Here is a 26160-nt window from a genome sequence, read left to right as displayed (position 1 = left end):
GCAGCTTATTATTATTTTTTTCTTTTGAATTCGATATTGTTAATTAGTGGCACAGAGTTATCACTTCTTTTGCACATGTAGTCAAAACATAGCCAGAGTTCACGAACCGGAATGGATATTCAGACAAGCCAAAACATCAGGGAGACAGAGATGAGTGTAGTAGAACAACAAGCAGGATCTGGAAAAATATCCATCCTTGAGATGTTTCAAATGGCCATTATTCATATCATGGAGGTTGTCAAAGCAGTATATTGTCTCCAATAGGTACTCGGATAAAGAAAGAAGCTCCAAATAGCGTAATTACTTCTGGTTGCCTCTCCCTGGCTGTGGAATGCAAACGCCACATCTGATTGCCGTAAGGTCACGCCCTGAAGTGTTTCATCAGCACGACTTCCTCTGAGGGTGTGGTCTTATGGCACGGTGTCCTGGTATCTATACCAACAGACTGTAGCATAAATTAACCATCCCAGTGCCACACCACCCCAATCTGAAAGGTGCACATAGGTGGCCATCAATATCCTACTCCGGAGTCAATATGCAGTCTGCTGAAATCTTTATATAGCATATATAATACAACATGGGACATAAACAAAAAAATAAGAGAATTTAAAAAACTTAATTATTTAAAATGTGGACAAAACTGAGCCAAAATCAAAATTTGTAAACTTCAACAGTCGCTAATCAAACAATTTATATCCAACTCCACATTTTATCCTTTTGGGGTGAGTGTATCAATTAAAAGTTTTGCGGTTGGAGAGTTCCCTAACCATATTAGAATCTCTCCGCACTGGTTTTACAAGGTCTGCACCCCAGAAATTCAGGCCTGAAGGGTCCTGATTGTGATGAAGTTTGAAGTGTAGAGACACATTCTGATCTTTAAAACCCAATTTTATTTTCTGTATGTGTTCTGCAATACAAACCCTCAGGGGCCTTTTAGTGCAGCCCACATACATCAGCCCACAAGGGCACTCCAAAACATACACTACATGTGTTAAATTACATGTGATAAATTCCTTAATTACAAATTCTTTGTTGAAGGTTGATGTGAACTTATCCAGGCCTCTCATAGGCTCAGAAACCTTTCTGCAGGCCCTACATATTCGGCATGCAAAAAAGCCATCCCTGTCCCAAAACGAGGATGGTTGGTGAGGGGGTCCAGAACCTTTTTTACTACCCTATCTCCCACACTTAGGGACCTTTGGATAAATACATTTGGACATCGGAGGTAGTACGGTTTTGAGGGTTTTGTATAAAATATGCCAATGAGCCTTGAAAATAGATAATAAATAAAAGATGAAGCCCCATTCATGATTAGTATGAGTCCTCACTGATGTTATAGATTTCAAACATTCCTCTCGTGGGATGGCCTTTATCTCATCAACAATTGCGTCCAATCACTGGGGGTTATAACCCTTCTCTATAAAGCTGTCTTTTAGCACTTCAGACTGGACAACAAAGTCATCCAATGTTGAACAATTTTTTTTACACGCATTATGTGGACCTTAGGTATGTTCCTTAGCCATAAAGGGTTTTGAAGGGGCAAAAAAAGATTGCAATCCGTTGGTTTAAAATGAACCTTGGTTTCTAAATTGTCATTAACCCTATATATATATATATATATATATATATATATATATATATATATATATATATATATATATATATATATATATATTAATGTCTAGGAAATGTATTTAGTCTTTACTCCACTGGCTCATTCATTTTATATTATTCCTATTACTGTTCAGATATTCCAGATAGCCGATCAGAAATGATTCTGACCCTGCCCATATAAACATTAAATCATCAATATATCATCTATAAAACAGTAGCACCTCTCTTTTCTTTCCAAAAACATATATATCCTCTCATTCTCCCCTGAAAAAGTTTGCTATACTGAGCACGAATTTCACTCTTATAGCCACACCTTTCTCTTGGGAAAATAACTGATTAATGAACCAAAAATAAGCGTGGGAGAGATAAGTTTTAGTATAACACTTTTTTGGAGGAATTGATCTAAATATTGTCCCATCCTTAATGTGACTGACTCAATGCCATTTACAAAGGGCCTAGTAGGGGGATTTTGTTGATCCTTTTGTATCTTGGGGAGGGTGTAGATATTGGGAATATGGGTGCTGCAAGGGACAAGGTATTTTTTTGATTTCATTGTTAGAACATGTGTTTGATAACCGTGTTCCACCAGGACGCCAACTCTTTATTATATTGTGCGGTAGGGTCATTATCAATTTTTTTTATAAGTATCTACATCTGACAGCATTTCTGCTAGTTGGTTATTATAGAGCTCTTTAGATAAAATAACCACCCTACCCTCTTTATCCGCTGATCTGATTATCACATCATTCCTGGTTTCTAGCATCTCTATTCCTTCCTGTATGTATCTGTGTTTGACACCTTTTTTAGGGGCCACTTTCTCCAAATCCCGTAACACCAACCCTTTAAATACTTTCAGGTGATGTGTGGCTATATTGGAAGGATTCAACAGTGACTTATTCCCCAGTCCACTATCTACTGCGATTGAGGAATTCCTGCTTGAACTCACTGTATTTGAGTTTTTATTTAACCACTTGCCGACCAGCGCACGACGATGTACATCGACAGAATGGCACGGGCAGGCAAATGGACGTACATGTACGTCCCTTTAAATTTGCCGCCCTGCCTTCGGGAGCGCGCCGCCGGCGGCGCACTCCCGCGCTGGTCGGGACCCCGTGAGTCCGGTCGCGGGACCCGCAGACTCGATCGCCACGGGCATCCCCGCAATCGTCTCACGGAGCGGCCGAATGGAGAAGTGCCGTTGTAAACAACATTTCTCCATTCTGCCTAGCAACTAGTGACGCTGATCTCTGCTCCATGTGATTGGAGCAGATATCAGTGTTCACTAAATGAAAGCCCAACCCCCCCACAGTTAGTAACACACCCCTAGGAACACTTAACCCCTACACTGCCACCCACTGCTTAACCCCTTCACTGCCAGTGTCATTTACACAGGAATCACTGCATTTATATAGCAGTGATTACTGTATAAATGACAATGGTCCCAAAAATGTGTCAAAAATGTCCGATGGGTCCCCCACAATGTCGCAGTCACAATAAAAATCGCTGGGGGATATTTATTATAACAAAAAGTAAAAAATAATGTGTTTTTTTCAAAATTGTCGCTCTATTTTTGTTTATAGAGCAAAAAATAAAAACCGCAGGGGTGATCAAATACCACCAAAAGAAAGCTCTATTTGTGGGAAAAAAAGGACGTCAATTTTGTTTGGGAGCCACGTCGCACGACCGCGCAATTGTCAGTTAAAGTGACGCAGTGCCGAATCGCAAATAGTGGTCTGGTCTTTGACCAGCAAATTGGTCCGGTCTGAAAGTGGTTAAAAATATTTTTTAATACTGAGTTTCTTCATGTATTTATGTACATTGACATATATTGTACCTCAGATTTACTGATGGGTCTTTTCAAACCACATTTCAAACCAAAGTGCAGGGTATTAGTTTCTTTATGGGTCAATTGAACATTGCTTAAATTATAAATGCCTGTTAGTCTGTTTCCCTCCTTTTTTTTCACCCTAGATCCTGCCCTACAGCCCCTACTTCTTTCCTCCTTGGCCCTTGTTGTTGGGCATGATCTCTCTCCCAGTATGGTTTCTCTCTCCATTGTGGTTCCCTGTAAAGAGGTGCCATTGGGGAGTATGTGGGTGGTGGCCTGCCTCTGCGTAGTGGATATCCTTGACCTCTCCTACAGCCCCCCCCTAGTTCTCCATAAAAAAGGGCATGGTGAATATGAACCATTTCTATCATAATTCCACAACGGTTCAAATCTGTCAGCTACAGGTCCTGACAGGAATCCTCTGACGATGTGGGTTGGGGGATTCTATTAGTACCTCGCTGTCCTCTCATTCTCCTCCCTCTATTCTGATTTCCCCTATCGGGGGTCAAAAAACTTGATGTGGGGTGGGAAGGTTTCACATTGTTTGGATTTTCATTCCTATACACTTGTTGGTGTGGATGAGGGGTGTGTTGTTGCGATCTCTCAACCTGAATTGGGATTGGGTCCTTTTCCACAATAAATTCCTTATTGTTAGGGTTTGTTGAACTTTGCCAACAGTAAATAGATTTTGTTTAAAATCAGTAAGAGCTTGATAAAACGTTTTAGTCTTTTTCTTACAGGTGTCCCTATCCTCGTTTTCCAATCTTGCATCTGCAATTGATTAATTTTGGTCTCCAAATTATTCATTATTATTATTCAACAGCATCCATTGCAAGCCTTAAACAAAAAACAATATCATAAAACAGTGAAAACACAGGCCTTCATCCACTATCAGCGCTATGGAGCTTATAAATCTTAAAAACATATACGCACCTCAGTGATTTCAGTAATTCCAATAATCACAATGATTCAATTAATCACAGTGATTCGATTAATCACAGTCATTCAAATGAATCATGTGAATCATTGTGATTAATTGAATCATGGAATTACTGAAATTACTGAAGCGTGTGTATGTTTTATGATATTGTTTTTTGTGTTTACTCTGACTTGCAATAGATAATGTTACATTTTTAAACCATAAACAGATACATATCAATAATCTATTCTTGGGTTAGTGAACAGTTCTGAGAACTACAGTAGGAATGAAAATCCAAACAATGTGAAACCTTACCACCCCACATCAAGTTGGAGGGATGAGAGGATGGGGAGGTACTAATAGAATCCCACAACCCCCATCATATGAGGATTCCTATAAAGTTCCTGTAGCTAACAGATTTGAACCATTGTGGAATTATAATGATTGAACTGGTTCATATTCACCACACCCATTTTTAGGAGAGGGGGTGGTGGAGGAGAGGTCATGGATATCCACCACGTAGAGGCAGTCACCACCCACATACCCCCCAATGGCCCCTTTTTATAGGGAACCAAAATGGAGAGAGCAACCATACTGGTAGAGAGATCATGCCCAACAAGGCCTAAAGGAGGGAAGAAGTAGGGAATGTAGGGCAGGATCTGGGGTCCAAAAAAGGAGGGAAACAGACTAACAGAAATTTACAATTTAAGCAATGTTCAATTGACCCATAAATATACTAATATCCTGCACTTTGGTTTGTGTGGTGTGGTTTCAAAAGACCCATCAGTAAATTTGACGTATATGTCAATGTACATAGACACATGAGGAAACCCAGTATTAAAAAATATTTTTTAAATAAAAACTCAAATCCAGTAAGTTTAAGCGGGAATTCGCAGTAGATAGTGGACTGAGGAATAAGTCACTGTTTAATCCTCCCAATATAGCCGCACATCACCTGGAAGTATTTAAAGGGTTGGTGTTAAAGGATTTGGAGAAAGTGGCCCTAAAAAGATGACAATCTCAGATACATACAGAAGGAATAGAGATGCTAGAAACCAGGAGTGATGTGATAATCAGACCAGCAGATGTACAATTTAAGCAACATTCAATTGACCCATAAAGAAACAATTATTCTGCACCTTGGTTTGAAACATGGTTTGAAAAGACCCGTCAGTAAATTTGATGTACTGCATATGTCGATGTACATAAATACCTGGTGGAACACAGTTATCAAACACATGTACTAACTAAAAAAGAGAAAAAACACCTTGTCCCTAGCAGCACCCATATTCCCACTATCTACACCCTCTCCAACATACATAAGGACCCACAAAATCCCCCTGCTAGGCCCATTGTAAACAGCATTGGTTTGGTCACATCATGGATGGGACAATATTTAGATCAATTCCTCCAAAAAAGTTCAATAGTAACTAAAGCTTACCTTAAGGACACAAATAATTTTTTTTTTTTTTTTCCAAAAAAAAAAAATTTTATTGATAAAAGGTATGAACATTTACAGCATGAAAAGCCGACATAAAGTACCGCAGGTACTCAATAAGTCATTCAAACGTGACAAATCTGTGAGGAGGGTAAATACCCTAAAATGGTACAATACATTAAAACAACTTGAATAGCTTTAAATTCTTGAAATTATCTACAGAAATATAGACCCCCAAGGATTGGAACAGCAGCGTAACCCAGTAATGAAGACAATTGGTGTTCACATTCTCAAAAATTTTCTTAACAAAAAGACACCATTAGACCAGTTGTTAGACAGTGGAGAAAGAATTAGGGATAAGCCCTAAAGAATGGTATAAGTTAAAATAAAAGTGAAAGTGCAAGGCCCTAGGAGATTAATGAGGAATATTCCGATGAATTTCGGAAATGCTGCCAGCAAGCCCAAATTTTCCAGAAACTTAATGGGGAATCTTTCGATTGGTGTATTAATTCTTCCATCTCAGCCACCTTAGAAATGCGATGGAACCAATCCGAGATGGAAGGTGGAGTACTGGATTTCCATAGGACTGGGATGCACATTCTCGCGGCATTAATGAGGTGCTGCGTCAGTGATCCTCGATATTTTGATCTCGAGATCGAGGAATGGTGAAGAAGGAATTGTGCAGGAGTAAAATCAACAAGGACACAAATAATTTATCACAACTCCTTCCAGATATTAAATTAACTGAGCAAGGAGAGATTTTTTTTGGTTACTGATGTGTTGTCACTGTGTAGAGTAATACTGCATGATGACACATTACTAGCCCTTAATTGGGCATTAAGTCAAAGAGAGGACTTCCTCCATCATCAGAAAATGTTTCTACATGATGCCCTAGAATTTTGTATCTCAAACAATTATTTTTGGTTCATTTTCGGTTCAATAATATATATTTTTTCCAAGAGAAAGGTGTGGCTATGGTCACGAAATGTATGCCCAGTAAACCAAACTTATTTATGGGGGAATGGGAGGATAAATATGTTTTATAGACGATACATTGATGATTTAATGTTTATATGGGCAGGGCCAGAATCCTCTTTGATCTGTTATCCAAAAATATCTGAACAGTAATAGGAATAAAATAAAATAATAAAATGAATGAGCCAGTGGAGTATACATTTCCTAGACGTTAATATATATAGATAGGGTTAATGATAAATTAGAAACCAAGGTTTATTTTAAACCAACAGATCGCAACAGTTTTTTGCCCCTTCAAAGTGACCATCACCCTTCATGGCTAAGGGCCAAATAATGCATGTAAAAAGAAATTGTTCAAGAATGGATGACTTTGTTGTCCAGTCTGAAGTGCTAAAAGACAGGTTTATAGAGAAGGGTTATAACACCCATTGATTGGACACAATTGTTGATGAGATAAAGGCTATCTCATGAGAGGAGTGTTTGCAAGATATAACATCAGTGAGGACTCATACTAATCATGAATGGGGCTTCATCTATTAATTTCATTCACAGTATAAGGAAATTGAATCTATTTTCAAGACCCATTGGCATATTTTATGTCCAGACAAAACCCTCAAAGCTGTACTGCCTCCGATACCCAAATGTATTTATTCAAAGGCCCCTAGTTTGGGATACATGGTAGTAAAAAAGGTTCTGGACCCCCAACCAGGCCATTCTCGTTTTGGGACAGGGATGGCTTCTTTGCAAGTTTTGTTTTGTTTTTCTTTGCATGCAACCTCTGACAACAAGGAATTTGTAATTAAGGAATTTATCACATGTAATATAACACATGTAGTGTATGTTTTGGAGCGCCCTTACAGGCTGAAGTATGTGAGCCGCACTAAAAGGCCCCTGAGGGTTTGTATTGCAGAACACATACAGAACAGAAAATTTTGTTTTAAAGATCATTATGTGTCGCTACACTTCAATCTCCATCACAATCAGGACCTTCAGGCCTGACGTTCTAGGGTGTAGACCATGTAAAACCAGTGTGGAGAGGTTCTAATATGGTTAAGGAACTCTCCAAATGTGAAACTCACTGGATTTTTTTAATTGACACAATCACCCCAAAAAGGTTATATGTGGAGTTGTATATAAATTGTTTTATTAGCGACTATGGAAGTTTACAAATTTAGATTTTGGCTCAGTTTTCATGCTCTAGACTCAGGATTATTCTATATGTACTTTTTTACACATATTGTATGTCGATTTTTTAATTTTTTTTATAATATAATCTATTATGAATTATGTGATTTTATACTGTGGTATACTGATGTATTATGGATTTAATGGATTTAATACCACATTGGGAAGCAAATCTAAATGCTTACTATGAATACTTATTCATGAACTTATACATGAACCTTATAATAATAAGGTAGATGTACTATGAATTTGTATGTTTTAATTGACACATATATCAGTTTGAGTAGAGATATGTCCCATGTTGTATTATATATGCTATATAAAGATTTCAGCATACTGCATATTGACTCCCGAGTAGCGTACTGATGATCTGATCAAAAAACCTTAAAAGATCAGCAACATTCTCTGTGAGATCCGAATGGAGGACCTCAGTTGCTTAGACAAAATATAAGCAATATAAGCAAATATAAGTAAGTGAGTAACACACTCCCAAACCAAATCCAATAGGGAGAGAGTCGAACATCCCCTTAGGGGCTTGATGAACTATAGTAAAACATTCAGGCAAAAGATTTTTAGTTTCTTACTCTACTTTGTCTGATACATTGTAGACAGTAGGGGGTGTAAAAATAAAACCTCAAATCTTCTAGTAAGGACTCTCCTATAAAAATGATTTCCTCTGTTACTCTCTGTAGATTCTGCACTCTGTACTTACAAACTACTTTTGATAACACTTTTTACTGTGACCTTTGCAGTAGCATTTGCCACTGGACATCCAGAAAACATGTCCATAACAAACAAAATACATACTCGTAAGGTCCCGACTTGGGTGTCTGGATATATCTTTTTGTTATCTCTGTTATCTTCCTGTACACCTTTGGTAACAGGTAAAGCAAGAAGTGGTATATTATAAAAACAACTGTGGTGAACCCTGGCTCTATCCCACACTCATTTACTAAGGCCATGTGTCAAGCTGGAGGGAAAAGAGTGTCTGGCAGACATAAATGTTCACCTTTTCCAAAGTCTTGTTTCGTAAGAAGTTGCCCCCTGTGGACCACTTGTTCTTCTAGTTCTGGGGTCCTTAAAGTTGAATTATTAATCCCAGCTATACTGGGCCAAATATTTAATTTTTAATGGTCTGACATTCTGCACAGAAAATATACAGCTAACTAAATGTTTGTCTAATGAAAGGTTCAAAATATGAATTTGTTTTGTTTGTTTATGTACAAATCTAACAATGAAAAATGCATACATTTGAATAAAACCACCTTATTGCCTCTATTGGAGGAAGCTGGAGACAAAGGAAGCCACATGTGTTAACTTGATGACATAAGAGTCAGCTGCTGTGAGCACAGTGCAGGACACACTCCCAGAAGACCCAGATATTTAATATTTTGTAGTGTGATCCAACACTATTGCACTCACATGACTCATGTGTAAACTCAGCAGAAATATATCACAGCAAGCAAAACATCCATGCAATTCCAATATGATGTTATGCGGTCGCGGCGAACCCAAGGTAAGCAGTAGCCAGATGATGCTCTTACCCACTCCTCAGACCCAATCTGGCACTTCCTTGTGCGGCGTCTCGTATTACGTTACACATAGTTGATTACCGTGCAGCCACGTCCTGACATGTTTCATCACAAATGACTTACTCATGGGATCCCATGAGTAAGTCGTGGGAGTGCGAGTGCAATAGTGTTGGATCACGTTATATTTTAATAAATTTGGTTTGTTGTTATTACACTCATGTGAGTGCAATAGTGTTGGATCACGTTATATTTTAATAAATTTGGTTTGATGTTATTACACTAGTGGAGCACTTTTTTATTTACATGTGGAGCAATTTTGGAATTTCACAGCCGGAGATTGGAGATCATCATAAAACCCCATTCATGTGATTTAAAAGTGATTTAGCCAAACAGGAGAGTGGAAGGCATTTGTAGTTGGTGAGTGCATTTTCTACTGGGAGTGGAATCACTTGCACGGAGGTGTGGTGGAAGCATAGAAAGAATATTCACTGGATATACTTCATTGGATTGTCTTTCTTATAAGGACTTTTTCTGGAATTATCCATGTCAAGGGCGTTTCATTTATTTTCATTTATTTAATTTTCTTGTTTTTTCACTTATCACAGGGTGATATTATCATTGCAGATCAATTCAGCACCATTGATTGTCTTGTTAGTTTTTTTCTTTTCACTTGATTGAGTTGTATATTTAATTTTTTACCACTATTTACCAGTTTCAATCACCTTTCACAGGGTGTGAGGAACACTTAAAATTGGTGCTCCATGTACACATTGCTTTATCACATATGTGTATGTATTGATTTATTGATTTTTTATTTTTATTTGTTTTAGCGCCACTAAGGATTCACTGTTCATGCAAGGTAAATAGAGGACACATTATGGTTTACAATTTATTTAATTCAAGTGGCAGCTTTAGGTTTCATAAATATTTATTCTGATTCAGAAGCGCAGTGGTTGTAATGCAAGTATAGGAAGGCTCAACTTGTGTACTATCAGTTTTTGTATCTTGAAATTTATCTACTTTTAGGCGATCCCTGAAAACTTTTCTCTTCAGAGAAGCCTACCCTGCCTCCACCTAACAACTGTTCTTTTATTTTCTTCATCAGCTCATCCCCCACAATTATTACCCTTTTGTATCACTTGACTCTCCCTCCTAGATTGTAAGCTCTAATAAGTAGGGCCCTCTGATTCTTCCTGTATTGAATTGTATTGTAATTGTACTGTCTGCCTTACTGTTGTACAGCTCTGCGCAAACTGTCGGCGCTATATTAATTCTGTATAATAATAATGTCCGGAAGATATCTGTACTTTAGTTTCTAGTGCTATTAATTTCAAATGGCTATTGTATTGACTATGTAATATGACAAAAAATATGTGTTAAAAGCAAAATTATACATATATACATATATATATATATATATATATATATATATATATATATATATATATATATATATATATATATATATATATATATATATATATATATATACAGCTTGTACAACAGTGTACATTTTCTGCCCCCTCAAAATAAATCAACACACAGCCATTAATGCCTACACTGCTGGCAACAAAAGTGAGTACACCCCTAAGTAAAAATGTCCAAATTGGGCCTAATTAGCCATTTTCATTTCCCAGTGTCTTGTGACTCATTAGTGTTACAAGGTCTCAGGTATGAATGGGGAGCAGGTGTGTTAAATTTGGTGTTATCGCTCTCACTCTCTCATACTGGTCACTGGAAGTTCAACATGCCAAACCAAGGTAAAGAACTCTCTGAGGATCGGAAAAAAAGAATTGTTGCTCTACATGAAGATGGCATCCATGGAGGTAGATCTCCTGAGGTGAGGATGGTGGAGGGTTATATACCAGTCAGGTAATTCAATGTGAGGTATGTTTAGTGTCTCACAAAAGGCAGGTACCGTATATACTCGAGTATAGGCCGACCCGAGTATAAGCCGAGGCCCCCAATTTACCCCCAAAAAACTGGGAAACCTATTGACTCGTGTATAAGCCGAGGGTGAGATATGCCTGTCCATCCCTGTGTGTGTCCGTCCATCCCTGTGTGTCCGTCCATCCCTGTGTGTCCGTCCATCCCTGTGTGTGTGTCCATCCATCCATCCCTGTGTGTGTGTGTGTGCGCGTCCATCCATCCATCCATCCCTGTGTGTGTGTGTGTGTCCATCCATCCATCCATCCCTGTGTGTGTGTGTGTCCATCCATCCATCCATCCCTGTGTGTGTGTGTGTGTGTGTGTGTGTCCATCCATCCATCCCTCCCTGTGTGTGTGTGTGTGTGTCCATGTGTGTCCGTGTGTGTGTGTGTGTGTGTGTGTGTGTGTGTGTGTGTGTGTGTGTGTGTGTCCATGTGTGTGTGTGTGTGTGTGTGTGTCCGTGCAGCCTTGTGTGTCCAGCCTACCTGTGTCCCAAGCCTCCGTCCGGTCCCGTCCCGAGCCTCCGTGTCGTCCCGTCCCGAGCCTCCGTGTCGTCCCGTCCCGAGCCTCCGTGTCGTCCCGTCCCGAGCCTCCGTGTCGTCCCGTCCCGAGCCTCCGTGTCGTCCCATGCCAGGATCGCCGCTCTTCGTCGGCGCCCTGGCGGCCATTCCCCTGTTCAAAAGCCGCGCCTCCCGCCTCCGCCTGTGATAGGCGGAACACTCAATTTCCCAGCAGTCTGTGTTCCGCCTATCACAGACATCGTCTCATCCTCGTCCGTAGTACGAGGATGAGCCGATGTCCGTGATAGGCGGAACACTGACTGCTGGGAAATTGAGTGTTCCGCCTATCACAGGCGGAGGCGGAGCCGGAGGCGCGGCTTTTGAAAGGTAGAATGGCCGCTGTCTGTCTGCTCGACACGCTGTTCGGGCAGTCAGACAGCGGTGACTCGAGTATAAGCCGAGGGGGGCACTTTCAGCCTCAAAAAAGAGGCTGAAAATCTCGGCTTATACTCGAGTATATACGGTAAGTCCTCTGGCACCCGCAAGTTGGTCGTGCGGCCTTGTGCTGAGGCAGATAGGCAGAAGGGAAATTAATTTCACATTCGGCGAAGCAGGCCCAACTCACCTAGCCCCGCCACATCCTCAGGATCCAGTAACACCACAAATAATAGTCCCACGGCTTCTCTAGCCCACAGAAGACCTCGTCAGAATGACCAGTCAGCTTTTTTCCTTTTTCACCTGAAACCCTGAAACCCGATATATCTTTGATACCACATTAAGATACCCCGTTGTCACAATTTACATCAAGAAGTACCTTCTCAAAGAATATCGCCATTAGAGATGAACTGATCCACATTTCAACTTCCAAGTTCACTGTCTCCCCGATCTTTTTGATTGGGGGGAAAATCTATCTATCCCTAGTGGGCCACATTTCCACACTCTCCCTCAAACTGAGATGAACAGGAAAAGGCAATCGTCACTTGTCTTGACCCCAATGTTCACCCACGTCTAGATACCAGGCCTCTCTCCACTCCATTATCAAACTTCTACCCAAGAAGCAAGAACTCACCATGACGCTTGAACACCTTCACTGATGGAAACGAATGGTAACCTTTGCAACGCATAATAGCCATTGACAACTTGAGCATTGACACACAAGTTTAGCATGCACATGCTGTGAGATGCCTAATCTCTAGGCCTACAGGCTAGTCCCCCAAGCAGTCTCCCTTTACCATATCTTCTCCACTGCATTATCCCCTCTCCCTCTTACTCAATCCCTTCTCAACCCCCCATGGCTCATAGCCCTCCTTCCATGGATTACATAGTTGGAGTACTCATGATAATGACTTCTTGTACTAATCCATAGGCCTCTTTTGAAAAATTGTTCCTTGTGATATATACTGCTTAGAGAATACCTTCCTGGAGAGGCAACTTCACACAGAATCTAAAATAGACTCTCATTGTCACATTACCCCTCACAAACCAGCTTAAGGCAATTTATCCCTCTCATTGAGAGAATACTTCTATATGCACTTAATCCCTCCCCTTCTTAAAACTCAGTTTACAGCTGAGAATAGGCCTCATGACCATTAAGCTGCCCCACATTGGATACCTCTTAAGCCCCATACACACTATCAGTTTTTCTGCTGAGTTTCTCTTTCAGATTTACCAAAACCATATAATATGAGTTCAAACCTTAGGAGTTTCAATTTGTATGCAATCAGGCAGGCCCTTGCACTACATGGTTTTGGTAAACCTGAAGGAAAAACTCAGCAGAAAAACTGATAGTGTGTATGGGGCTTTTGAGGTCCTCCATGTGAATTTGCCCCATTCTCCATACCCATAGGCACACCAAATAACTTACGGTCTCCAGATGAGGCAAAGTCACTTGGTAAGCCAAAAAGGTTAATAAAAAGGGGGGATATTGTTTATTGTTGTTGGTTCTTGTTGGAGACTGTTATATCACCCCCTTAGTTGTGTTTAATTAATGACTGAAAACTCAGTCTCACTTTTTTTTTCTTTAGCTAAATGATTCAACCATGGTAGCTCCCTGGTGTGTGGGGCTGATTTCTGTATATGATTTGCATAACGTTTCCTACTTCATCGCTTGTCATGTGATCGTATGCTCAGGTGAGTTGGAGCGGTCCATCTCTAATACTGGCTCTCTGAAACCCAATCGTAGATTGACGAGAGGTCGACCACACACACTAGAGATCTCATAATGATATGTTTTTGTACTATAGCCCAGCTGACATCTTGGTTGCTTAATGCTAAATTTATACAGTGAAGGTATTCATAAAGAAAAAAGCATGTATTTTTATTTTTTCACAAAAGATTTAAGTTCACTCTATCTTTAAATAAAAAGTGCCTACTTTCACAAAAGTGCCAACTATCAATCTACACAGCGTCCAGATGAGTTCACATTATGTTTTATAACTTTCTACAGACCTTGTAACTGAATTCTCCATTTGTTGAACTATAGTCTCTCTGTTTGGTGCTAAAACCCAAGGGCTCCTCCATTTATCTACAATACTTACCTACCTCTGGTAGACTAGAGGACTTTATTTACCCATCTACTTACTCAATACCCACACCTTCTTCTCCACACGACGGGAACTCATTTATTCCCGTTAACCCCTACCAGACCATGTAAAAACTCACAAGGAAGGTCTTTGGATCCTTCCTTACCTCCGAAACACTTCCTCTCCCTCTTTTCTCCACTCATAGTGGTACCCTTTCTCACCCCTCCCCCTCCCGTCCTCCTTGTCATCACATTACTCTCTCTCTTCCCCCCTCATTCTTTTTCCACTCTCTCCTCTCACCTTCCCCTCCCCTTTTTTATTACTGTTCATTTTTCCTCTCTTTTTCTCTCTTTCTCTTCCTTCACCCTGCTCCTCCCTTCCTCCTCAGTCTCTGCTACCCCAATATCACAGTCACTGTCCTATCCCCCTGGATACTACTATCCTCACGACTTACTCCTATTCACACTTAAGTGTGATAGCTGAAAAATACCTCTGATTTTTCTACATAATTACAGCCCTACCTCCCACATATTATGTCACATACAAGATCTACTACCAAGCATACCACACTAAAAGTAACCTCCCTAAAAATGAAATGGGGCTCAATATCCCTGAGAAATGCAGTCCTCTCCCAGATGCACAAATTAAAAGCCAACATAGTCTTCCTACAAGAAACGCAATTTTGCACAGACAAGATCCCTAAGCTTGCAAACCATTTATTCCCTATTTCCTATCATTCAACTAACCCACATGCAAAAACAAAAGGAGTTTCAATTGTGATCTCCAAAAACATTAACTGGCAACTCACTGACTCGCTTCTAGACAAGGAAGGCAGATACATCTTTTTAAAAGGTAGGATTCAGTGCTGACTTTGGCCAATATTTACAGTCCTAACTCCGCACAAATCAGCTTTTTTAGGTACATTTCCCAACTCCTGGCAGGTAGCAGGTATTTCCACAGGATTAACCATACTCAGAGTTTAATGAGTTTACTTTAATGTCGCATTATACCCACTATTGGACACCTTGTCAGGTTCCACATCTCTACCTTAGAGTACCCTACGCCAAATCAAATTACAATTTCAAGAGCTACTCTCTCATGACATACGGTGCACTCTCCTTCCCAATTAAAAAGATTACACGTTCTTCTCTGCCCCTCATAATAAATACACTAGAATTGACAACCTGTTTCTTTCCCAGATAAATCTCCCCTTCCTTTCCCACGTGACTATAGAACCAATGCTCCTATCTGACCATCACCCAATTAATATAACACTGACCTCCCCAGACAAAAATCTCTTCTCAAAGATTTGGTGCCTAGATTCAGCTCTATTAACATAGGAAACTGATATCAAAGACATTAGGAAAGCCATATACAAATTCTTCTTAGAGAATGAAAATAAGGAAACAGCTCCACTCACTGAATAGGAAGTCCACAATTGCGTTTTAAGGGAAGAAAATTCCTTGCATTAAAAACCTCCCGGAAGAAGGCCCATAAAGCCAGAACGAAAAACTTGATCTGCAAAATTAAAGCCCTGGAGCTTGCTCATAAGCAGACTCAGGCACAACAGACATACCACGACCTTATACAGATCAGAGAGCTACTTGAAGAATTAAATCACAAAAATTTGTTTTACAACCAAAACTATTCTATGAATTTGGGAACAAGTGTGGAAAGTATTTAGTCAAAGCCATTCAAATGAACAAAGCAAACACCAACATTCATACTATTAATGACTCACAGGGTAGGCCGAAAGTCACGGCCCCAGATATAGAGTCACAATTTGAAGCATATTATTCCACACTGTATAACCTCAATACGCAATCAGTCGGCTCTACAGCAAACAACACTCAACGTTTCCTTATTAAGAACTGTCTAAAAAAACACTGTTCTAAACCCATCAGCAAAGAGGGTGCTTGCCAATTAGAAAATCCCATCTCTGAAGATGAACTCAAAAAAGTGATCAAGCAGCTTAAGGCCAGAAAAAGCCCCGGCTCAGACAGGTATACAGCCACCTATTTAAAATTTTTTAGAGATGTACTCACCTTTCCTCAAGGCTTTTGACTCCCTCCCATCCTCCACACTCCCCTTCCACAGACTTCTTGAAGCCTACATTACAGTTATACTAGAAGAAGGGAAGAACATCACATCAATTACCAAATACAGGCCAATTTCCCTATTGAATGTCGACACTCTTTTCCAAAATCCTCACCAACCGCTTGCTTCCTCTCCTACCGTCTCTAATAGAAAAGGACCAAATTGTTTTTATTCCAGGATGAGAAGCAAGAGATAGCACTACAAAGGCTATAAATCTGCAACAATGGATTACCACCAACAAACATAAAGGGTTTTTCCAATCATTGGACGCAGAGAACACGTTTGACAGACTGGCCTGGGACTTCATGGGAGCAGTATTAAGACACTTAGGACTTCAAAACCAAATGTTTAACTCAATCATATCCCTATATACAACACCAACTGCCAGGGTCCAGATCAATGGTCATCTGTCGAATGCCTTCTCCATAAACAATTCAACGAAACAGGGCTGCCTACTCTCCCCTATTCTATTTGTACTAAGCTTGGACCCACTCTTATGTTACCCCAGGAACAACAGCAACATCATATATACCCATAGAAGACCGCACATATAAATCAGCAGATTTTGCTGAGGACATCTTAAGCCCCATACACACTATCAGTTTTCTGCTGAGTTTTTCCTTCAGATTTACCAAAACTATATAATATGAGGTCAAACCTTAGGAGTTTCAATTTGTATGCAATTCAGGCAGGCCTTTCCACTACATGGTTTTGGTAAGCTTGAAGGAAAAAATCTGCAGAAAATCTGCATAGGGCATTACTATCCCTAAGCAAACCATATGTATAAATCCCAAATCTATTGAAAGACTTGAACTCTTCCAGCAGTTCTCCAACTTCAAAATCTATTTTACAAAATCCCACGCACTTGATATCACCCTTATATGAGAGACAGTTACACATTGTGAAAATTATTTTCCTTCTCAATGGCGACACAATGATATTAAATACTTAGGGATCTTCCTAACAATGAACATTTCTGATCTTTTCACGAAAAACTATATACCTATTCTCAAAACACTCGAGAACACTCCAGAATAACATATGACCCGTTGACACGACCCAAAACGAAAGGGGGTATTGGTCTTCCAGACCTCAAGTACTACTGGGCCTGCCATCTTTCCAGTTTGATTGGGCACTACATAGTCACTGCAAAGATTGTGTTAGACTAGAAGACTCCCTATCCCCTCTATCATTACGATCGGAACCCTGGTTGTCGCTTAGTCTTGTCCCTTCCATACTCTCTCATTGACTGACACTTTGTTGTTTCAGGGAGACATGTACAAAATTACACATCTCCTTCATTCCGAGATCCTTTACTTCTCTAATGCCCTGCACACACGGATTTTTTCCTATGGATTTTGGCCCAAACTTGTCTTGCATACACACGGTCGCACAAAGTTGTTGGGAAATCAGATTGTTCAGAACGCGGTGGCGTAGAACACATATGATGGGTCTATAAAGAGGGCAGTAGCCAATAACTTTCCTCTCGTAATTTATTCTGAGCATGCATGCCACTTTGTCCGTTGGAATTGTCTACACACGATTGGAATTTAAACAATCAGATTTTGTTGTCGGAAACATTTAGATCCTGTTCTTAAACCTTGTGTGTCAGAAATTCAGACGGAAAAAGTCTGATGGGGACCATACACGATCGATTTTTCTGACAACAAGATCCAATCACACATTTTCCATCTGAAAGTCCGACCATGTGTACAGGGTATAAGACTTAACCCTGCCTTCCTCCCTGGTATGTTCACACAGTTTCTAACAAATTAATGGCAACACCCAGAAATATTAGCATATCAATTTTTTCACGATGGCTCTTTCCTTGAACATCTTGCGTTAGTGCCTAATCTCACCAACAACCCTCTCCTACTCTAGACCTAATTCCAAATCCGCCACTTTCTACAAGAGATCAACTGTGATTCCTCAATTTCATGAACATTCACTCCATTTGAACACGTATGCTCTCAATCTAGCCCCCAACAACACTTGATCTCAATATTTTTACCATGCTATTTGCAGATATCTCCCCTAAGGCTGGAAAGGCTTGCACAACGTGGGAAAAAGAAATACATTCAGAATTATCAGAAGACCAATGGGAACATATATTTATGATTGCCCATAAAGGCTCGCTAAATGTCTCCATTCAAGAAAACAATCACAAGACCCTGACTCGCTGGTACAGAACCCCAGCAATTCTAAACAAGTATATTCCTTCCTTTCCCAACAAATGCTGGAGATGCACCAGAGAACCAGGCACCTTGTTACATATCCTATGGCCATGCCTGTTAATCCAGCCATTTTGGGCACAAGTCCAAGAATTAACAGTCGATGTTCATATACTCTTTAGAACATACCCCAGCCCAATTCCTTTTTCATCACTCTGATATACCGGCACACCATTACAGTAAAACACAAATTTTACCTCTAATCAATGCAGTCAAAATGTGTATTCTCCGACATTGGGGCTCTCCTCATATACCGACCACCCCAGAATGGTTCAACAAATTAACAAAACTGCTGAAATGGAAGAACTCATTTTCATTGCCCAAGATTCCCCAGCTAAATACTTGAAGACATGGGCCTGTTGGAACCACTTCCGAATAACCAATAGATATTGGACATTAATGGGATAACTCCTTACCATGATATGCCCACCCAAGATAAACACTTACTGATGTCATCACATATCTCTCCCAACCCCCCTTTCTCTTGCGCTTTACCAGGAGACATGGGCCTCCCACCCCTACACAAGGGATGAGTTTGAGAGGTCCCATGTAAAAAAAATTCCGTGGCTTTCCAGCAACAGGTGTCTAATACACCTACTCTCCATCACCTTACTAAGATATCATACTGTAACTACTTAACTATTAGCGGAGACTGAGCAGAAAACTACTAACCCACCTATCCCCTTGACCCCCCCTGTCAGGGAAGACAGGCTTTCCATGTAAGATCCCGGCATGCACGTATGCGTACTAGCACTTTAAGACACACACCTGTCACTAATACTGAAGTCAGGCAGGCTATTTAGACAAGGCTCCTACAGAGGTTCACTGCTGTTGGTCTGCAGATTCTGTGTTGTATCCTGTTTCCTGTGTGACCTCTGAATCTGATTCAGCTTGTCGTTACCTGTGATTGCCTGTTCTGATCCCGGCCTCCCTTTGACTCTGATCCTGCCTGCTGATTTTGTCTGCTGATCTTCAGATACTGCTCGGCTCGTGACCTGACCTCTCTTCTGCCTACCGTGTATGAATGATCTGCCTGATTATTACCAACCCAGCCTGTCTGACTCTGCATCTCGCTCATTCAGCCCGCTACAGCTCCCAGCCCTGCAAGCCTGCATCTGGTAGTGCTCTGTGGTTCATCCCAGTCTGCCACCAGTCAAGCATCGTGTCAGCTTATCCACTACCTGCCTGCTGATCACTGCTACTACAGGGACTATTGAACTATTTACAGGCACTCATACCCCACCGTGCTCCTGTGGCTGCTGTATCACTACCAGTGGTCCGCAAGCCAGAGTTGTATGAGAGGCCTTCCTCTGCACGTCAGGCTCACATCCCAGGTATGTAACACCCCTCCATCCCCACCCCCTCCTCTCTGGCCCCCTCTCCTTCTGCCCTCCCCCCTATCCCTTTACCTCTCTCACTGTCTTACATCATCCACTAAGCCCCCGTTTTACTGCCTGTTGCTAAGAAGGTGTTCAGGACAGAGCACCAAGTTGGCAACATTATATCCCTTTGGATCAAATTACCATACAAAGGCCCACATCATTATTCACACATATGGAATCTACCTTGACTACTTTTTAACACAAGACAGAAAGATCTGCTATGGTATACAGTAATACTCATTCTAAGGTTAACTACAGCTGATTGTTGTACCCTGCATAATACTTAATCTCCCTCTGGATTTTAAGCTGGATACTCAAGATATTCATTGTTATGTACATGCCTTTGACACACTTGTTTTACCCAAAACAACCAATGTTCTTTGATTCCTCAATGAATGTATGATAATACTGTAATCTTGATACTGTTATCCAATAAAAAATAAGATAAAAAAAGAACACATGTGGGGTATGACCATATGTTAACACTTGATGCCAAAGTCCAGACGTGATAATTTATTTATATTACCATTACCTCATCTTTGCAGTAGTATGCAGGTGATTTTCTTCTATTTGTTTGACCCATACACATTATGGTGAGAAGGAACTAAAGAAATTAAAAAGCCTATGCACTTATATTCTTAAATTTCAGTGGCTTAATGGCAACGATTGATAAATACAGTCACATATCAAGAAAACACCAAGCGAAGGGGAACCCAGGCAGAGGGTAGCACAACAGGCATTATAAAAAGGGTTTAAATGAATTGATCTCATTGAGGCCCGGAGGCACGAGAGCATTTAATCTCTCGATCCAGAGAGCCACCTTTTGTGAGATAATCTTATCTCGATTGCCACCCTAATGTCACAAGGCCCCACCTCTAATACCAAAAACTTGACCGCTTGTAGGTCTAATTTGTGGTATTGCCCAATGTGTTGGCCAATGGAGGTTAGCTTGCCATTAGTGGAGTGGTATACATGATCGCCTACCCTCTGCCTGAGCTCCCGAATGGTTTTACCTACATAGAAAGCACCACAAGTGCAGAGCATCAAATACACCACACCTGTGGTGCCCCAGTTGGCTAAGAAACGAGGTCTATACAATTCTCCATCTGGGAGTCTAACAGTAGTGCCAGAATAAATCCAAGGACATAGGGGCCACTGTCCACAGGGAAAGCTTGAACAAAGAAATCATTGTCAGATGCACAATTACGGCACAGCCGCAAATATTGTGCATAGGGAATGCTACGTATAAGGGGTTGAGGGTGAGCACTGGAGGCATGCAACAGCGTGTTACCGGCCGTGGACTTACAATATAAATCTGTACCTAAAGACCCATCTGTGTTTTTGTAAATAAGTAAGTCAAGAAAATAAATTTGCCTATAATACTTTGTGACAGTGAACCGTAAGTTCCAATCATTACAATTAATGGTATGAATAATTCGGTCAAGCTGGGAACTGGAACCTGTCCAGATCAGAAGCAGGTCATCAATAAATCTAAACCAACACAAAATGGAGTCTAAGTAGGGTTTGTAATTGGTCGCTAAAGAAAATGAATCGTTCCCACGCGCCAAGATAAAGGTTGGCATAGGACGATGCACAGGACGTGCCCACGGCAATGCCCTGTATTTGTAAATAGTGTTGGTTTTCAAATAAAAAGACATTACGTGTAAGGATGAAAGTCAATAACTCAAGAATGAATTCATTCAATGGCCACGATGTGTGCTCCTGCTCCATTAGGAACATGCTGGCCGTTGTAACTCCCCTCTTGTGGGGGATGCTCGAGTAAAGTGCCTTAACATCGATTTCCATGAGAAGGGAGTCAGGAGGAACCAGAATGCCCTCAATGTGTCTCAAGAGATCAGAAGTATCGCGGATATGCGATGCTAGGCTAGACAAAAACTATCCACAAATTTTCTCGCGTTATCAGTCAGAGCTCCCATACCCGATACAATAGGTCTGCCTGCTGGTTTAGCTAGACATTTGTGTGTTTTTAGTAGTGCGTACGCACTACCCAAAACACACAATAGTCTAGCTAAACCACCAGGCAGACCTACGCACTACCGAAAACACACAAAAGTCTAGCTAAACCACCAGGCAGACCTATTGTATTGGGTATGGGAGCTCTGACTAATAACGCAAGCAAATTCGTGAATAGTTTTTTACTTCCACATGTGTCTAGCCTACCATCGCATATCCGCGATACTTCTGATCTCTTGAGACACATTGAGGGAATTATTTTGGTCCTTTTATTCTCCGTTTAATTTATGGGTATCCTCACTTATAACCATACAGGTTACCATGTTGCCTTTAACACTCTGACTGCCTGACGGATTGTTATCTACCTTGCATGTCTGCTGGGCTGCCTTTGCCGAGACCATACCCACTAATTGTGGGGTAGGTCCACGGCTTGTCTCCGAGCCATAATAAAATTCCTGGCGGGAATGGGTAATCATATTTATCTCCTGCTTTCACCCTTCAGGTTGTAGGTTCTACTATGTTCACAGATCACTCAGCCTGTGCCCTATCACAGTCATTTGTTTGCTTTTCATCACCTTCCTTCCTCTCACATCCTGGTTGTTCCTGTATGCTTTCAATGATCCCTACAGGTTTCTATAACACCAGTCCTGGGGGGCTCTTTGCATGTGGTTTTCACTTCACCATTTCCCCATCATCACCCTGTACTTTTTATTTACTCTTCATTTTTTATTTTTTTCACTCAATCCCTCACTCTCTGGGTACAATTTTATTTTCTGGTGATATTCATATTTCACTTTTAACTACTTCCTGATTGCAGCTGTTCTTTATATTAATATATTGTTACATAGATACGGGCCGGTTTATGGGTTTTTACCGCCCCCAGTCACCGGTGGAGACTCCTTCCGGTGCCTGAGTTACCATATTGGCTTGAGCTCTAGGCTAAGACCCTGATGTATTTCAAAGGCAAAGTTTTGTTATCTTTTGTCCCCCTTTTTTTCTTTTTTTCTTTGTTCCTATTGTATCTATTTATACTGTATACATATCTAATTATGTTATATATTTTGTAGATGTATGTATTACCTGAAGAAGCTGAACCTTGTTACCTTGTTATGTGCACCGTAATAGTCCGCTAGCTCCCATTTTTTCTTTGGTGTCTCTGGTTGGGGACCAGAGTTCCCATTGTCAACTCTATACACAACTCCGTTTAGTGTTGGAGTGATTTTCCAGAATGACTTTTCTCCCATTAAACCAAGAACTCAAATAAATATTTTAAGTAAAAAAAAAAACTATTTATTGGCTGGGCAATATATTATTTACCCAGGTTTCTAAACTCTGCTAATTTTATACATTAACCACTTAAGGACTGGAAGATTTCCCCCCTTAATGACCAGGCCATTTTCTTGAGATACAGCACTGCGTTGCTTTAACTGACAATTGCGCGGTCATGCAATGCTGTACCCAAACAAAATTGACATCTTTTTTCCCTTTCTTTTGGTGTAATTTGATCACATCTGCGTTTTTTATATTTTGCGCTATAAACAGAAAAAGAGCGGTTTAAAGAAAAAAAAAAACATTTTTAACTTTTTGCTATAATAAATATCCCCCCAAAAAAACTTAGGCCAATGTGTATTCTTCCACATATTTTTGGTAAAAAAATTGCAATAAGTGTATATTGATTGGCTTACACAAAACATATAGCGTCTATAAAATAGGGGATATATTTAGGGCATTTTTACTATTTTTTTTTTACTAGTAATGGCAGTTATCAGCAATTTTTAGTGGGTCTGATAGATTGCGGCAGACAGATCGGACACTTTTGGCAGTTTTTTGGGACCAATGATATTTATACAGTGATTGGAGCTAAAAATATCCAGTGATTACTGTATAAATGCCACTGGCAGGGAAGGGGTTAACACCAGGGGCAATAAAAAGGTTAAGTGTATCCTATGGAGGTGTTTCTAACTGTGGGGGGAGTGAACTGACAGGGAGTATAGAGAGATTTCTGTTCCTGATTAATAGGAACAGCAGATCTCTCTCTACTTCCGTGAGAGAACAGGAATCTGTTTACATTGAAAGATCCCCATTCTGTCTCTCTAAGCAGTGATCGCAGGTCGCCAGGTAGCACATCGGCTCTGGCCCCTATAGCCCTTAAAGTCGCTGCCATAGAGCGGTGATTCGCGCAGGAGAGCCAACAACGGAGGCTGGTCGGCAACTATTGAACGGGTTCATACAGAAATGTGACCTAAAGCACACAGTTACTAAAACATGTGTTTGTATACACACACCAAGGCCCTTAATAATGTCTGAATTCCACATGCTAATACCATAATGTTTTCTTTCGATTACTAGCTTTGCTCGAGAATTTTTTTTACCTTAGAGGATTATTTTAACATTGAGAAAATGGTCTGGCAAAAAAAGACTGCTCTGAGGATAAAATGTGATATATTACACAGTGTTTGTCATCTCAAATGTAAAATAATTGAATTGACAAGAATTTTTTTCATACTCAAGCTTCTTAGTTCTAGCACTTTTACCATATAGGTAGATGAACCACAATTGTTGCTAGTGTGAGAAATTGAAACATTATTTTAGCAATCACAGCAAGCTTGTCACAAACGGATATATTACAATGTATTAAAAAATGTAAGTCTTAAATAATAGAAATTCCCTTTATATGTGTTTTATATTAGGTTCAGACTTTTATCATATACCTCAATGTGTAATAACAAATAAAATCTAAATTACTTATAATCCTCTTTAATGCATACTATTATTTGCTGCATTAATTTAATTTATATGTATTACTATATTAATATTTAACAGCCTTCAAAATGTAAAAGAAATGAGCAAGACTAAATTTCTTCAAATAGAAAAATTCTATCAGCAGCTAATTAAAACTATTGGTTATGCTATTCATCTTACTATGGGCAAATTTCTAACTTAGAAGGTTATATTTGCACATCATATAAATATCATCAGCTTGTAATGCTTGAGAAAAATGTCAGTTGAAAGAAAGATCTTGGCAAAGCAGTGCACAAATACAGTTTTAAATGTTTCTGTGATTTAACATTTAAATGTCCTGTTTTGTTAACATTTATTCATTGATTAGCTGGCTCCTTCAGAAAATCTACTCATTAATCTGAAATTCTGTATTTTCCAGGTTGGGATTTGTGCAATTATATAACTATATAATATACAATATAATTCGTTTTTAAAATGACATAATGCAAAAAAAAAAACGCCATATTGATCTCTTTAGGTAGGATGATTTTCATTCCTTTTAATTGGCTTTATTTTTTAAAGATCAAAGAACTAAAAATTACATAATGATCTATTACTACTGTGTGCAGTGTACATTACATTTATAAGCATCACCAATTAAAGCTGGCCTAATTATAAAGTAAAATATTATGAAAACAAGTTTGTCTTGTAGTTAGCCTGTTTTTGGTTTTCATTGTGTTACAGACATGATTTGTATTATGTATATTTTGTTTGGAGGTATGTTGGTAATAAAAATGTACTGACTGCTTTGTCCATTAACTTGCAAATCGTTATGTGCAAAATGCATTGCAGCTGATAAGCCAGTCCAGTATGTAGTTAAGCTATTATGGTTTAAAGTCTCTGGAATAATATCAGAATAAAAGATAATAGATTCATATTAACATAAAAAATGTAAGCATGGATTTATTAAAAGTAGACATGTATCAGCAGAAGGGCATAGAGTGATGGGTAAATAACCTTCACATCCATTCAGCCAAGCTGCCAGTTAAGTTATTAGTTATGTTGAACTACCAGAAATATAATTCCTCAGTTTCTTCTTGTTAGGGTTGTAAAGTTTCCAAAGATTTAAAAACTTCTACTGCCCCCTAGGGACATTATGATCAACTGAGTCCAGGAAATGCTATGGATGTATTTTGGAATACAATTAGTTGAGCATGTGAGCATCTAGCCTTTATATAGTTCCAAATGTATTTTCTAAGTAGCCTAGACAAGATGTGTCATTTTAAATAGAATGGGGAGGTTTCTAAACAAAT

Source organism: Lithobates pipiens, unplaced genomic scaffold (genome assembly GCF_037356315.1).
Source record: "Lithobates pipiens isolate NorthernLeopardFrog02 unplaced genomic scaffold, aLitPip1_a1.2 Scaffold_13, whole genome shotgun sequence".
NCBI classification, from domain to species: domain Eukaryota; kingdom Metazoa; phylum Chordata; class Amphibia; order Anura; family Ranidae; genus Lithobates; species Lithobates pipiens.
This window is presented reverse-complemented; position numbering follows the sequence as displayed.